Source organism: Canis lupus, chromosome 21, assembly GCF_003254725.2.
Source record: "Canis lupus dingo isolate Sandy chromosome 21, ASM325472v2, whole genome shotgun sequence".
NCBI classification, from domain to species: domain Eukaryota; kingdom Metazoa; phylum Chordata; class Mammalia; order Carnivora; family Canidae; genus Canis; species Canis lupus.
In genome coordinates, this window is record NC_064263.1 from 16,661,725 (window position 1) to 16,679,557 (window position 17,833).

The 17,833-nt window shown below is 34.7% G+C and overlaps 1 long non-coding RNA gene across 3 annotated transcripts in view; it reads left to right on the forward strand.

The window, feature by feature from the left end:
- LOC112642104 (uncharacterized) overlaps positions 1–9,321 on the forward strand; it is a 47,128-nt gene extending 37,807 nt beyond the window's left edge. For all 3 annotated transcript variants that reach the window (XR_003125052.3, XR_003125053.3, XR_007404594.1), the window contains one exon: positions 9,116–9,321. This is a non-coding gene — a long non-coding RNA (uncharacterized LOC112642104). The remainder of the gene's footprint in view (positions 1–9,115) is intronic.
- The last annotated feature ends 8,512 nt before the right edge of the window (positions 9,322–17,833 follow it).

Below are 17,833 nucleotides of genomic sequence, written 5' to 3' on the forward strand. Positions count from 1 at the left end.
AGGAATTAAAATATTAGTATGACTCATACCTTTTGGTATATTCACCAATAAGCAATTATAAAGTTCACTGGAAGGCAATGACTATGTCTTGGTTACTAGTGTGTGAACACACAGTTTTATTGTTAGGAGTTGAATGACTACTAGGGGCAGAGCCATGCTATAGTTAGGCTGACATCTGTAGGTAAGAAGATTGTGATTAAGTGTGATTAAAGGCAAGTCTAAATACTATAATTTCAAATTAGTGAGATGTGTGATATATTTGTAATGATTATAATGTTAAATAAAAATATCTGTCATTTCTCCTGGTGATAAAGTCATGGGCACTGCTCATACTATTGTGATTTATTACTTACATTCATAGTTTAAGGAAATACTAAATTTCAATTAGAAATAAGTGAAAATAATATGCACTATCTTTATGCATGCAAGTTCATGGACCTTAGAAATCCATCTATATTCCTATTGGTGGTATGTGGACCCCAAATTAAAACTGTCTCTCAGGACTTCCTGTCAGTTGTCCTCTGCCCCTGTCCTCTGTACTAGGCAACTGGGATCTGCTCTTTGAGTCTTCTTTGCTGTCATATAGTTTTGTCTAAATATCTTGGAATATCACTAATACTGGGGTAAATTAACAACATATATAAGAATAAGGAAGCTTGAACTGTCAATTTGGCTTGAGGCTGCAAAATACAGTGATAAAATTTTGCTTTGCTACTCTTGCCATTTTTTGCTTTTTTTTTTTTTTTTTTTAAAAAAGCAATTATTTAGTGGAAGACTCAAGGGGTGGGGAAAGGAAGATAGCAATTGCAGATGTAGCATAAGGACCATACAGCTCATGGTAGCTTTCCAGATGAGTATGAATATGCAGATTTTAGGCATATGATAATCAAAAGACCTGGAGGTTCTTTTCCCAGTCTCCTTATATTTCAGTGCTATTTCCAATGCACATTCTGATGATCCTAATTAGGTTTTTCTTCCATATGTGTTAGAATTTAAATTATGATTGTGTGTGTGTATCATTTATGAATAGGCAAGAATGCCATTTCATCTCATAGATCATCTGATCTTGTCGATACAGCACTGACAGGCAGGGGGTGTCTCACAGTTTCAATATTCAGTGTGTTGTGTTGTCTTTTAAGTTGTGTGACTGAAATGCCTCCACAATTCTGGGCCTCCAAATGGATGCATCTTGGATGTGTAAATGGCTTCTTTCCTCAACTGACATGGACAAAAGAGGGTATCTTCAGATTACCACAGAGGTTAGTTTATTCACTTGTATTTATAAGAGTGTGGTGTCCTGGTCAAATGGGGTACTTATCCTATTAACACACACCCAGTCATATCCCCATAGTGAAACATCTGAACTCTGCTGTGGTGCATCACACCAAGTCAGTAGGATTTGGCCTCTGCTCCTATTTTGTATTTTTTCCCAGCAGTTTCTCACATGGATGCTGAGACTGAGCCACACCACACAGTCTGCAGATCCCCGGACACCCCAGGCCATTTCACACCTCTGTGCTCCCATATGTGTTGTCCCCATTGGCTAGAATGCACTCATGATGCTGTTTTCTGGGGAACTCAAGATTTTGCTCAAATGGCACTTCATTCAATTAAACTTCTTCACAAATCTATTCCTAAAAACTCTAGGAACAGTTAAGTACTTTCTTCTGTGTTCTCACATGACTATGTTTAAACTTTGTATATTGATGCTGTATTTTGTTAGTTCATTCAGCACATGTTTACTGGAGATTTTCTCAGTCATGAACTCAGTCTCTAGGTGATGAATAAGACAGAGGACCCTGACTTCCTGGAGTTTACAGTTCTGTAAACATTCCACAACACTGTATCTTATTTACCAGTTTATTGCCATCAACTCAAATAAGAAACACTATTTTTTTCCTTAATTTCCTCTCAAACCATTCACAAAAATATTTATGTTGTAGTAGGCATTATAGAGGGATCATTTTCATTGCCAAAATTGAAAATACCATAAATTTCAAATTTAGACATCTCCCTCCTTAAAAGTTCTTCTACCACTCCACCACTGGAAACTGATCAAATTTGCCAGTAAGTTCCAGCCTTTTGCCATGCTAGTACCTCTCTTTCCTTCTTCAAGGTACATTCAGGGATCTTTGGGTGGTGCAGTGGTTTAGCACCTGCCTTTGGCCCAGGGCGCAATCCTGGAGACCCAGGATTGAATCCCATGTCGGGCTCCCGGTTCATGGAGCCTGCTTCTCCCTCAGCCTGTGTCTCTGCCTCTCTCTTTCTCTCTGTGTAACTATCATAAATAAATAAAAAAATTAAAAAAAAGGTACATTCACATCTTACTTTTCACAATAGTTATTGAGAATGATTTTAACTTCCCATTCCCTTATTTGCTTCCAGGCATACTTTTGAGAACTAAAAACTAATTGAGTAACTGCTAAAACAGTGTCATCTGTCCTGGGTCTTACTTATTCTTTAACAATACGGAAGTAGTATAAAAAATAGGAAATCTTATGTTTTACTATCTTATTCACCATAGGTGACGAAACCAGGGTGGAGATATTTTTCCTTCCATTAATGTGATTTGTGTACCTTATCCAAACTTTTAGAAGGCAGAAGTATCTACAATCAAGTTTGGTTTTAAATAATATCAAAAAATTCTGCTGTAATATAATGCTATATATTGATATAGCATCTATGGCTTTATAAAAGATTTTAACTTTTACTGAGAGCCAGTAATGAAAGGTTAATAGGCTGTAGAAAGATGAATTTAACTTTGTTATGAGACTGGGACTTACTAAAATCTAGGGTGGGTTTACTGAGTTAGAGCCTAGGTTATCTGTAATAAAATATCTTTCCTAGCAAACTTAGAAGAGAGTCCATGTTATACTTTCTTTTCTTGCCATAAATCAACTTCTTCATAGGTCCCTCCTATTCCTTCTGATTTGTTTTTCATTTTTAAAAGGTTTATATTTTAATTCCAGGTAGTTAACATACAGTGTTATATTAGTTTCAGGTATGCAGTATAGTGATTCAACTCTTCCATACGACACCTGGTGCTTATCATAGCACATGTACTTTTTCATCCCCATCACTTATCTACCCCAACCCTCAACTCCACCTCTCTGGTCACCATAGTTTTCTATAATTAAGAGTCTGTTTTTCCTGCTTTCCTCTCTCTCTCTCTTTCTCTTATTTTTTCCTTATTGCTTGTTTGTTTTGTTTCCTAAATTCTACACATGAGTGAAATCATATGGAATTTGTTTTTCTCTGACTTGCGTAGTATAATACTCCCTAGCTCCATTCATGTTGTAGCAAATAGCAAGATTTCATTCTTTTTTTATGTCTGATACAATATTTCATTGTATACAAATGCCACTTCTTCTTTATCTGTTCATCAGTCAGTGGATACTTAGGCTGTTTCCATGATTTGGCTATTGTGGATGCTGCTGCTATAAACATTGGGGTACAAGTAGCCCTTTAAATTATAATTTTTGTATTCTTTGGGTAAATAATTAGTGGCACAATTGCTAGATCTTAAGAAAGTTCTATTTTTAACTTTATGAGCAAGTTCCATACTGTTTTTCCAGAAGGACTGCCCCAGTGTACATTCCCATCAACAGTACAAGAGGGTCCTTTTTCTCCACATCCTTGCCAACACTTGTTGCTTCTTGTGTTCTTCATTTTAGCCATTCCAAGAGATGTGAGGTGGTCAAATATTGTTAAAATGTCTATATTACCCAAGGCAATATACACATTTAATACAATCCCTATCAAAATGTCAGCAGTTCTTTTCACAGAGGTAGAACAAACAAACCTAAAATTTGTATGGAACCACAAAAGACCCTGAATAGCCAAAGCAACCTTGAGAAGGAAAAGCAGGTGCCACAATTCTAGACGTCAAGGTGTATTACAGAGCAGTGGTGATCAAAACAGTATGCTACTAGCACAAAAATAGGTAAATAGATCAATGGAACAGAATAGAAAACCCAGAAATGAACTCACAACTATATGGTCAATTGATCTTTGACAAAGTAGGAAAAAATATCCAATGGGAAAAAGACAGTTTCTTCAACAAATGGTTTTGGGAGAACTGGGCAGCAATATGCAAAAGAATGAAAATGGACCACTTTCTCACACCATACACAAAAACAAATTCAAAATGGATTGCAGACCTAAATGTGAAACCTGAACAATCCTAGAAGAGAACACAGGCAGTAACCTTTTTGACATTGGCCATAGCAACTTCTTTCTAGATAGGTCTTCTGAGACAAGGGAAACAAAAGCAAAATTAAACTAGTGGAACAACATCAAAATTAAAAGCTTCTGGAGAGTGAGGGAAAAATCAGCAAACCTAGAAGGTGACCTATGCAATGGGAGAAGATATTTGCAAATGATATATCTGATAGAGGGTTAGTATCCAAAATACATAACAAACTTGTAAAAATGGGCAGAAGACGTGAATAGACGTTTTTCCAAAGAAGACATGCAGATGGCCATCAGGGAAATGAATATCAAAATTGCAATGAAACATCATCTCATTCTTTCTGATTTTGCCACAGAAATTTTCTGTGGCGGTGGATGTATTGAGAAAACTTTTTATTATTATTTCAAATTCCTACATGTTTAAGGAAGAATTACTTTCTAATCTTTGTGGTGGCTAATATTTTCATGATTCTTTAGATGTAGGTTTGGGTTAATTTGAGTGGAATAGATCTCTATGAGCATAGCTCGATTTTTATTTTGTAATTGTTATTGTCATTACTATTAGTATTTGGTATATTTCATTTCAGAAATTTTTATAGTGTGCTTATATTATTGTAATAAAAATTCATATCATATTTTGTATCTTGATTTGCTCAGTTAATATTTGATGTAGACTTTGAATAGTATTCAAAACCATTTTTTCCCAGCTTTATTAAGAAATAATTGACACATAGCATTGTGTAAATTTAAGGTACATAATGTGATGATTTGATACATTTATAAACTATACCACAGCATTAGCTAACACCTCTATCCCACCACATAATCGCCATTTCTTTTTTTGTAGTGAGACATTTAAGATATATTCTCTTTGCAACTTTCAAGTATGTAATCCGTATTATTGGCTATCATCACTATGCTGTACATTACATCCCCTGAACTTGTTAATCTTTTTTAAAAAAGATCTTTCTTTTATTCTTTTTTAAAAGATTTTATTTATTTATTCATGAAAATACACAGAGAGGAGAGAGAGAGAGAGAGAGAGAGAGAGGCAGAGACACAGGCAGAGGGAAAAGCAGGCTCCATGCAGGGAGCCTGATGCGGGACTTGATCCCGGGTCTCCAGGCTCACGCCCTGGGCTGAAGGCGGTGCTAAACCGCTGAGCCACCTGCGCTGCCCTCTTTTATTTTCTTAATCTCCTTCACCTATTTCACCCACCTCTCACTTCCCTCTGGTAACCACTAGTTTGTTTTCTATAGTTACGTCTTTTGTCTCTTTTTGTTTTGTTCATTTGTTTTATTTTTTAAGTTTTACATATAAGTGAAATTATACAGTATTGGTCTTTCTCTGACTGACTTATTTTGCTTAGCATAGTACCCTCCAGAACCATTCATGTTGTTGCAAATAGCAAGATTTCACTCTTTTTCATGGCTGAGTAATATTCCATCACACACGCACACACACGCACACACACAACACTTTATGCATTCATCTATGGATGGACACTTGGGCTGCTTACGTATCTTTCCCATTGTAAATAATGCTTCAATAAACATGAGCTGCATATATCTTTTCAAATTAGTGTTTTTGTTTTCTTTGGATACTCAGTAGAGGAATTACTGTATTATGTGATAATTCTATTGGTCATTTTTTGAGGGACCTCTGCACCATTTCCCAGAGTAGCTGCATCAGTTTGCATTCCCACCAGAGGTGCACAAGAATTCCTTTTTCCACATCCTTACCAACACCTGTTGTTTCCTTTAATCATTCTAACACGTGTAAGGTGATATTTCATTATGGTTTTGATATGCACACCCCTGATGATTACTGAGGTTGAACAGCTTTCCATGTGTCTATTGGGCATCTATAGGTATTTGGAAATATGTCTGTTCTCTGCCTATTTTTAATTGAATTATGTCTGTCTGTTTATGTATGTATGTGTGTCTGTGTTTGGTGTTGATTGTGTAAGTTCTTTATATATTTTGGTTATTAACCCCTCACTGGATATATCATTTGCAAATATATTCTATTCATTAGGTTGCCTTATCTTTTTTTTTTGATGGTTTCCTTCTGCCTGTGAAAGCTTTTTATTTTGGTGTAGTCCTAAGTGTTTAATTTTGTTTTTGTTTCCCTTGTCTCAGGAGACACATCTAGAAAAATATTTTTATAGCTAATGTCAAAGAAATTACTGCCTATATGCTGTTCTAGGAATTTTATGGTTTCTGTTCTCACATTTCAGTTCTTAACCCATTGAGTTTGTTTTTTGTGTATAGTGTAAGAAAGTGGCCCAGTTTCATTCTTTTGCATGTAACTATCCAGTTTTCCCAGCACCATTTGTTGAAGAGACTGTCTTCTTCCCAATGTATATCTTGCCTCCTTTGTTATAGATTAATTGATCATAAAAGTGTGGCTTTATTTCTGGACTCTCTATTCTTCTCCATGGATCTATTCTGATTTCTGAGTCTATTTTTGTGCCTGTATCATGCTGTTTTAATAACTATATCTTTGTAGCATATCTTGAAATCTGGAATTGTGATACCTACAATTTTGTTTTCTTTTTTAAGACTACTCTGGCTCTTCAGGGCTTTTGTGGTTCCATTCAAATTTTAGTATTATTTATTCTAGTTTTGTGAAAAATGCTGTTGGTATTTTGATAGGGATTGCATTACAGAATTTGTTAATCTTATAACTGGAAGTTTGTTCCTTTTAACCAATGTCTCTTCATTTTCCCCTCCCCAAGCCTCTGGTAACCACAACTATTTATGATCTGTTTTCTGAGTTTGTCTTTTTTAGATTCCACATATAAACAATATCATATAGTATTTGTCTTTTTTGTGTCTGACTTAATTCACTTAGCATAACACCCTCAAGATTCATCCACATTGTCACAAACAGCAGGATTTCCTACTTTCCCATGGGTGAATAACATTCCATTGTTCATATACACAGCTTCTTTTTTATCCATTTATCTGTTGATGGACACAGGTGGTTTTCATATCTTAGCTATTATGAATGATGCTACAATGAATATGGGGCTGCAGATATCTGTAAGATCATGCAAAACCCAAATTTTTAATGACTGCATAATACTTCATTAAATTGATATCAGTGTTCACATTACCATTTCCCCAGGGAAGGTTGCTTATTTTCATTTTAAAAATAAGTATAAATACTTATGTGATTAATTGATTAATTGTTACTTGGATTTGATTCGTTCATGTTTTAAATTCCTAAGGATGCAATTGCTGTCAATAAAATAATTTTTTTAAGTTTTTGATTTCTTAAGTTTCCCAAAGATTTAAGGCAGTATACAATTCTACCAGTTAAATAGAAAAATTACTGTTTTATTGCTCACCAGCCTGTTATATGCAAAATCACTAAAGACACATATAAAAGATGTTACCTCTTTGTTACTACAAGGAGTTAATTACTATATTGCTATAATTGGAGTTATGTTATTACATTTTTATATATTGGTTATTAGTTGCTTTTTCTCTTTTGCAAATTACTTATTTTGTGCCTTCTGATTTTTTAATATATTATAGTCTTAGTGATTTTTTTCTTTAAGGATTTTATATGTAATAAAGTTATTTCCCTGGATTATAGTTCTTACAATTTTATTTTCTTTTTAATCCTTTTAATATTTGCTGCTGACACTCAAAAATTTTAAAATCTTCATCAGATCTGTAGATCCTTTCTCATATGCTAGAAGTTAGAAGACTGGAGTAGATGTTCTCGACATCCAACCTTTCAATTTTGCAAGTTTTAGGGTTTATGATTTTATCATGGAGAATCAGCTTACATTTTTTGGAAATATGCCTTCAGATAATGTGTCTTAGTGGGTATTATCTACTATTCATATTTCAGAGCATCAGTTTCATAGAGAATACAGAATTTAAATTTTATATTAAAATGCTAAGAAGCACACTAAAAGCCCCAAACAATGGAAAAGATTCAATACATAATTTAAGATAATTTTATATAAAAATAATTGAAAAAGTAGCTGTGATTTTAAACTGTTTGGCCATGTGCTTTATTACTATACTTCACAGTGGCTAAGAAAACACAGCTAGGTTGTCTATTCTGGTTCTAAAACCTACAGGCTTCTTCTATACCTTTTTGCTTTAGTGATCAGAGAACTCTATTATCATTGTTATAGTAACATGGATTCAATAATAATTAAAATTTATTGAGAGCCTATGATGTGCTTTCTACTCTTCTAGGTGCTGGTGATACAAACAGATAAATCTGCTGGAGTTTACATATGAAGGAATTGCATAGTATAATAAGAAAAGTTGTGATGACTACTTTGAAATCCCCTCACCTTTTTTTTAAATAAGGAAGACCATAGAAAAATATTGTGGCAAGGAGAAACAATTTAAATAAATATAACTGTGTTCCTTAATATAGTAGTTGGAAAATTTTGATGCTGATGAAAGAAACCCCAAAATAAAAAAATCCCCAAAGTTATTTCTTTGAACAGAGAAGAATCCATGGACTCTTGAAATTCATTACTTCTTTGCAGCCTGGGAATGGCTTTAACTCTTAGGGGTAAAGGTTCTATCTAATATATTTTCTAATCAACCCTCTACATTCCAGTAAAATGAATTAAATGAAAATGTAGCTTCTCACCTTCAATAAGCTATAAATAAAAACTTCAATCTACATGTCAGCTCAAGTTTCTAACTCATGTTTTCTTCAAGATATCTACATATCATTAAGGGCTCTGATCTCAGAGTCTGCTATATAACTTGGGCTAACATTTTGAACATCATTGCTGGGGAAATGTGAGATAGTCCACTAGAGAGGATGGAAGGAATTATTTTGGGCCAACCAAAGTTGTGGATGAGCCTGTTCTCACTGGCTGGGACAAGGACTTCCTTCTCAGTTGTATCTGTTCTCTCTTTTCTTTCTGTCTTTTTAGCAAGGAGACTGTCTTTGGGATCTTCAAGATGCATGAAAGCAAAAGTTACTCAAAGTAAATCAAGAAAAAGACAATGATCAGAAGGATTCAAGGAAGACTCCCAGAACTCAATCATGGAAACACAATTGAGGAGTTCCTAGCTTTCCAGTTTCTCTTTTATACGTGTCCTACTTTGATGCTTGTTCTCACCCCTCCCACCCCACCCCGACCTCCCAGGTTTATGGTGGTATAATTGACAAAATTATAATATATTTAAAGCATACATCATTGTAATTTGAGATTCCTATGCATTGTGAAAGGATTTCTCCAACAAGTTTCTGCACATCAAGGTTCACATCAATTGAAATAAACTTTCCAAATACAGATATGTGTATGTGCAGTAGTTTAAATTCCATTCTCCCAAAGTCTTTTGATGGCAAGTGGTAGCTGTATTAGGTAATATGTACCTAGTGTTTTCTGCATGCCAGGCCCTTATGCCAAGTGCTTTGGAAACTTCTTCAAATCTCATAAACCTATGTGGAAGTTACTATTTTCTCTATTTTAGAATTGAAAGGTTATGTGACTTATTCAAGGTCACACAGCTAGTAATGTTAAATAATTGAGATTTGAACTTAAGCAGTCTGGCTCTAGAGTCTATAGTCTTAACCATCATGCTCTCAAATGGTGCTAATGGAAGGTTTTCTGACATTTCCAAATGTACTTGGTTTTATTGTTGTACATGGAAATGCAGGCTATTCAATTGGGTGCCAGTCCTACGTGCATCATGATGGAACTTCACAAAACTGACATTTAATGTCAATGCAAATCAATCTGTCACACAATGACATTGTGTTTGAGGCAGAGATAAAACGTTATTGTGTGTGACTTTGTTGAGTATCATTCATCCTTTTATTTATAGCAAATTGTTGATTTAAAATTATTCAACACCTATTTATGAGAAATTGGTAAAGTCAATTAATAATAATAAATTGAAAGCTGGAGATCACTTCTTTTTCATCTAACATGGAAGACAAGGAGTAGTTTGAAATAAGTCCCTTATAATGAATCATTTTGCCATTCCTATGTAATTTCAATGCAATCCAGAATAAATATGACTTCATTCTGGAACTGGGGCAATGTCAATGACCAAGGAGCATCAAAACTACTGAATATTTTTATTTCTGTGTACATATGTGTATCCACCAACCATACTGAAATTCAGAAGGCAGTATGGTAGAATGTGAATTAGGTAGACTTTAGAGTCAGACAGATTTTAATTCAAATCTTAATTATAATGAAAACTCTCAGGAATTGATAATTTTGTGATTTCACTTTCCTTTCTTCATCTGGAAAATGGTAATTGTTGTGAAGATTAAAAAAGGAAATGATCTTTCCATTAGAGCAGTAACTGTTAGAAGATTATTTAGCCTTCCTTGACTTCCTTATTTATAAAATGGAAACATTAATGTCTATTTTTCTAGGTGATTGTGATGATTTAATGAGAAATATAGGTAATGGGCCCAAATTTCATTAATTCCAACCTAGTAGGTACTCAAATACCTGATTTCTTTTCTTCATCCTCATTTCTGAACTTCTGAACAGTCACCTGTCTTTTGATGAAACTGTTTTCTGAAATATTCAGGTTACTTATATATGGAACAATATATTTGAACAAGTGAGTTGCTATGAGAATTCAGGAAGATAAAAAATAAGGTATATAGGCCAATTATAGAATTAATGCAAAATCATTCTAAGCATTTCACAGCAATTCAGAATCTCTTTCCAACTCGTCTGTAATCAGATCATCTGGTGTCCTAACTTGGAGAAGCCTAGCTTCAAAGCTTCACTCCTTGTGTACCTCATTGCAGCCACCACTGACTTTAGTAGTTCCATAACTGAATTTGCTACAAGATTGATTTCCCATCATGTGCTATTCTTATTGCTCATTTCCTACTTCAAGTCTTGCATTCGATTACAGGAAGTCTAGGGATGTTAGTTTTCTTACTTCTACATTAGGAGGTAAAACTTTTAATGTAAAAAAAATTGCCAAAATTTTGGAAAGTGTTCAAAATGGTGATTATCCACAAATGATGCATGTTCAACCTTCCATAATTAATGTAGGTATTCTCCTATGACTGGATATTAAAGTTGTTTCTGAATCTTTACTTTTTAAAATAATGTTGTGCTGAATATTGGTTATAAATTGGCTTTAAAAATTCTTTGAGAGTAGAGTAGTATTGTTGAGTAAAACCTTGCTGTGATTCTTACCATTGGTAGAATAGTCCCATGAAGTTGTTAATACTCCTGACATTTGTGGTTTTATGTTCGCTTCACCATTATCTTGAGCATTATCAGTTAAAATGTTTTTTAGAGTGTCGATTTTATAGCTAATTTGCATTTCCACAATGACTAGTAATATTAACATATTCTCACTTTGATTACTGGTTTTATTCCTTTCAGGATTTTATTTTGTGTGAATTCTTTATCTATATACTGTGTTTGTAATTCTATTGGAGTTTTAGTTTTCTTCATAATGATTTGTAAGAAGTTTTACATAGCAAGATTATGAAAATTTGTCTAATTTCATTAGGCTTTAAGTTGGTTGTCTTGGTACTATTTATTGAATTGTCTTTGATTTATTCATTCATTTATGATCTCTCCTCTGTAATGTAAATAAAATGGGTATTTTAGGCTATCTTTATTTTAAAAATAATCTATACATTGATTATTCATTGCTAATCTATATAAAAAAATTTTGAATTGTTCTCACTTTTTTTATCCTATCAGGTAAACTCTAGAATCACTTTGACATATTAGTGATTTTGCATCTAAGTAGGGAAATATATGTCTCTCATTTACTTTCTTCCTGTTATTATGATAACAGATAACTTGCTTTGAGCATCAAGGTTAAATGCAGTCCTTTTTCTACCATGTACTTTGATCCATGTGTCTATACATATCTATCATTTTATACTGATTTTGTATGAGATGAGTCTAAGCCAAGCTGAGTCAGTATTATATCAGAGCAGGAAAGCAGAAAGCCTATCTAACATTGGGCGTATGCCAATCTTCTTGAGGCAAAATTCTTGGAAATGGCTTGGTAGTGTGTCTGTACCATATACATTTTGCCTTCCTTTCTTTAACCCATGAAAAAGTCATTTTACATCTGGAGGAGCAGATCCTACACTTGTTCACTAGATTATATTTTCTTTTGCCTGTTTGAAGTGTAGAAAGTGCAAAATAAAAATACCCATTACAATACAAACTGAGTTTTTTTTTTAAAGATTTTATTTATTTATTTATGAGAGACACACACACACAGAGAGAGAGGCAGAGACACAGGCAGAGGGAGAAGCAGGCTCCATGCAGGGAGTCTGATGCGGGACTTGATCCCGGACTCCATCCCGGGATTCCAGGATCACGCCCTTGGCCGAAGGCAGGCCCTAAACTGCTGAGCCACCCAGGGATCCCCCAAACTGAGTTTTATTGACTTATGCCATTGACAGAGAACACCAAACATACAATTCTTAAATGACATCTTGTTAGGGGAAATCAGGTATCAGAAGTAGGGTAAGTCCTTAGGTTTGTTGAACTTAAAGGTAGAATCAATTTAAGTGACATGAGATTTTGAATATCATTGAATAACTGATGAAGATAGTTCTTTAGGTTCTCAGTATTGCATGACCAATGGAATTTGTTGTATAGGTTCTCAGACCTCTATCCTTTGGTCATTCTCGAGTGAGGCCAGAGGGTCAGTCTTAAAATCAGTGTATGCCAAATTTACACTACAGTCCTGATTTCTAGGTGACGTCCTTAACTCACAGCAGTTCAGAGTCAAACAAGGGTTTGCCCTACTTGCTTCTTTTGTCAGATGATTGATTAAGTGGTAGGATCATCTGATGTGACAGTGGATGTGCAGCAGTATTTACAACTCATGAGAAGCCACACTTGACAACTTGCTATATACACCAAGAATCAGAGCCCGAATGCTTTGGAATCATGATCCCTAAATACCAAAATCTATAAAGAAAACACATCGCACACTCCCCCTTCCCCACCTCCCCCCACACTCCCTTTTGATCTGTTTTGGACAGTCAGGGGTCATCACCTTCAGTTGGATGAATTGTTCTACCTGACCAATTATAGTTAACCAAATTCAGTATGAAGTATTTAAAATTACAGAGGTACCATCATGGCTAGCTAATAGAATGTGAAAGCTATTTAATTATTTATTTTATTTGTGCTAAATAGTTTTAGACCTGCTTTCTAAGGCATGAACATTAGATACTAGGAAAATATCATTTATAATTTTGATCTAGTGATAAATTTCTGACCACCTTTTCTAATTCCGTGACCTTTATTGTAGAAATTGTTGCTCACTTGGTGCATATAAAATGTGGATCAGTAATTAATCTAATTCTCCAGAATAGCTTATAGTAGCTTTGTTTTGAAAATTTTGGGAATGCACTTAAATGAGACCTGAAGCACAGAGGTATGGTGATTATGAGTACCTGAAACTTTTGACTAATTACCAGTATAGACAAGTAAAATTTTGTTATAGTAAACAAGTAAGGGTTTGAGGGCCACATAAGACAGGACCTGTTGGAACACAAATTTTGTTGTGGAAGTAAATGGTTAATGTAATAAGAGTGCCAGTTATCTCTTATTTTGAGAAGAGAGTTTTTCTCTAGATATTGTTGAATGATTCCTGTAAGGATGTTGGAGAATCTCTGAGGAGATTCTCTATATTATGAAAACATAGCCTCACTGTTCATTCCCATTCTTGCTGGCTTTTTGGCTTCTGTTGAGAACACTGTAATAATATTTATAAAAATCTTTTTTACTGTTAGACAGTCAAGTCCAATTTTTACATGACTGTATATTATAGTTGATATCATGGTTATATATGAGGTACTAGAAATGTTCTGTGGATGACTCTGAGTATTTAAGTAAATAGTGATTAAATTTTTATCTGATGTACTGAGAGTGTATGGCAAACCCAAGTAACTGTGGTTTAGGGTCATTGTTGTCAAAATCTGTAAGAATCTTATGATATAGCATAATGTAGAGACTTGCTGAATCACCATTTTTTACATGTGAAACTAATGTAACATTGTGTGTCAACCATACTTCAATAAAAGTATATAAGAATCTTATGATAGTATTGAATAATTCTATCTTGAACAAAATGGTGTATGAATATGACTAGAGGAAGTCTCTTTACTATGACTATGGTGCAGAGGCTCCTTTATTAGCAATTTATGACTGAAATTCAGCAAAATGGCAGGAAATAGACAACTATTAAAGTAAGAATGCTGGATGACAGATAGTACGTTATTCTTTGCCTCTGGGAATCTGGTTGGTCTAGTTTCAAAGATCTTGGGTGGAAACTGTGTATTCTATGCTGTTATCATATTGACCTAAATAATCTTGAGTTAGCACTCTCCTGAAGATCATATGCTTCTGGAGAATTCTTAGGGATTCTCATCTTGAAGTGTTCAGTTGGGATGATCTACCTATATTCTGAACATAGCTTGTGACTTTTAAATTGTGAGACATATATCCACGGATCCACCCTGTTGGAGTTTTACTGCTTTTTTTTTTTTTTTGTTAAAAGAACTTGATAGTGTCCTTTTCACTGGGGATCAAAGGCTGTATTTCTCTGATATCTCTTTTGGAAGATCAGTTCTTCAGGTTCTAGGTCATACAAGGATTGCTGGATGGACTTTGAGGAGGGCTGACCATATCTGTTGATAAAACTGAGCATATTACATTAGTCCCTTTCTGAATTTTAGCCATATTTACTTGTATCAAGGCAGAGTCTAAGATTACAAATTATATTACTAAATGCATGGTTGGCTTGTTATTAAATCATAGGAAGAGACGGATGACTTTAAAGGGAGTTGATATTACTGTCTTTAGGCTAAGGACAAGACCTTGGCTAAAAAAGTATATTCAAATTCTTTTGAGAATTTGACTAACTTTAAACTGATAATTTAATTTGTTTTGCCTGAAAAGTAAGGATGCCCCAAAATTAGCGTAATGCCTTGCAGAGTTCTTTAACCACTGTCCCAGTGTAATGGGTATGGTTACTAGAAAGGTAATTTAGATTTGCGAAGTCTAAAACAAAATAACTCTCTCTTGCTGTCAAGTTGTTACTCTTTGACAAGGAAAAGCTTTAATGACCCTGAAAACAAGCATGCAACAAGCAGAGTAAAAAAATAAAATTCCATTTTGAGAGTCAAATAGAGTCTGAAGTTGGTGCCATTCATGCCCCCATCTTTACAATTTTGCTAGGATTACATTTTAGCAGGTAAGACGAGCAGTAGAGATGTCCTCAGCGAATTTTCCAAATTTCCCCCACATTGTTTGTGTACAATGATGGCCAGATTGTCCTTGCTGTGGTGTGGATTTTATGAAGCATCTTAGGAAGGTTCCATTCGATGTCATCTGGTACTACCAGTCAGCTATCCTGGGAATGTCAGAGCTTATCTCCATGTAACTTACATTCATATAGTTTCCAGTATTTGTTCTTTGGTGTAAGAGCATTCCTTGATGAATGTTAGCATTCTATAATGGTTTATTTGAGCACTTCTAAAATCTAGGTGTTTGAGGCATCACAGACACAAATACCCTTCTTAAGGACTCTCTGCTTGACATAATGATAAGCTAGTCTCTTGGTTTCTAGGTCATCCATTTTTAAGATAATTTTTGCCTCTTAGAGTAGCTGATTCCTTTGTCAGCAATGGAGCATCTGGAAGTTCCTTGACTCCAAATCATTGTAGATCAGAATCCATATTGTGTTTAGAAAAAATTACTCTTTTCTTTTTAAAAGATTTTATTTATTTATTTTGAGAGGGAGAGAGAGAGAGAGAGAGAGAGAGAGAGAGAGAGAGAGAGAACAAACAGGGAAGGGGCAAAAATAGAGGGAGAGAGAGAGAGTCCCAAGCAGGCTCCACGCCCAACATGGAGTCTCACATGGGGCTCAATCCCATGACCCCAAAATCACAACCTGAACCAAAGTCGAGAGTTGAATACCCTGCTGACTGAGCCACCCAGGCATTCCTAGGAAAAAATTACTCTTTGCAAAGCATCCCAAATCATGGGTAATTCCAAAGATCTGTCATGGGCATTTTATTTTGGGTCACCCAAGATGGCAAGGGACCAACTACTCAATGGTTTTATTTTGCAAAGCCATTAACTTTGTTTTGGGTCTTACTCTGCTTTTGTTCTGAGACTCTCTCAACATGTTTGGGCAAATGCTAAAAGTCTGTTAGAACTATTTCCCATTGGAGTATTTGTTTACATACCACATCCTGCATTTATAGCTTAAGGCTATTCATAAATGGTGAGAATAGTGCAGCAGAAGCATCTGCCTGTGGATCTATCCTGAATGTTGACTGAAGTTATTGGAAAGGTGATTGCTAAGACCTCTGATTTACTTGCCCTTTCTTTGCTTGCAAGACTAGATTGGTATCTAGCATTTTTTTACTGGAGATATAACAAGTATGATCCTCAGTTAGGGTTGCCCCGCATTTTGTGCTTTTTAAAATTCCTATTCTATTTGGTGGGCCTTGAAAATAACTTCACTTTGGGAATATTTCCAATAAGATGTTTCTGTTGTTGTTTTTGCCAGACTTCAGCATCAAAGATCAAATGCATCTATAAATACAAGTATTAGTTATTATTAGTTATTATAGGTCAGGGAGATTGGGATTCCAAGTTCCCCATACTATTAAAAGTTTTCAGTAAATTTCTACTTTTCCTTTCAAAGTTTGAGGAAATATGTGATAATTATCTGGTAGACAAAGGCCAGATCTTAAAATCTACCTACAAGTATGTAATCCTGTTTCAGTGATCCTATTTTTGAAGGAAATTGTGAGGATTAGGATAACACCAGAGAGGGGGGGACGTTGGGTTAATACCAGGAGAATTTGGCTAAAAGGAAAGAAAATCTAGGTGAAAAAGATAAAGGAAAAATCGGGAGACTATCAGAGGAAGGAAAAGCTATTGTAGAAGATAGGCAATGAATAGAGGAACAAGATTTTGATGGGTTCAAAAGTGAAATGTTTGTAAATTTTCACATATTTCATTGAGTTTGGGCAAAGAAGCATTTAATGAATATATATATAATATCACATATATATGAATGTATTTGGATAATGTGTTTTGCTTAATATTAAAGCTTTAATGAAGAGTTAAGAGATTTTTGCTCCAACCAAAGGCAAATGGCCATTGATTATTAGAAATTTTACTTCCCTTTTGCTCTAAGATGCCTCCACAATGGGGAATTTTGGTTACATCCCAAGTTCCCCTTGGTGATACTATAATTCCAAATTATTTCTAGTGAAGTTGCAACATTTTATAAGAGGTACAAGCAGGTATTCAGACTGGCAGAAGCACAAACTCAGAGATAATGAACTCAATATACTTTCAGCACACAGGCATTTTTTCTGTTTCTTGAATATCTACATTCGTTTTTATCTCAGGCTCACGATATTTGCCATTTCCTCTATTGTAGGTGCTCCTTTATTTCATTTGGTTTTCCATTCACAGGATACCTCCACAGAGCTGTCTTCCTTGATCACTCAATTTAAAATAGTCTGATCTCTCTATTTTTAAATAACACTTACCATGCTTGATACTTGTTATATGTGCCTATGTTTTTGGCTTATTATTAACTCCATTAGGGTAGGGCTTTGTTTCATTTGTGTGTTGCTATATCTCTGCCATCTATAA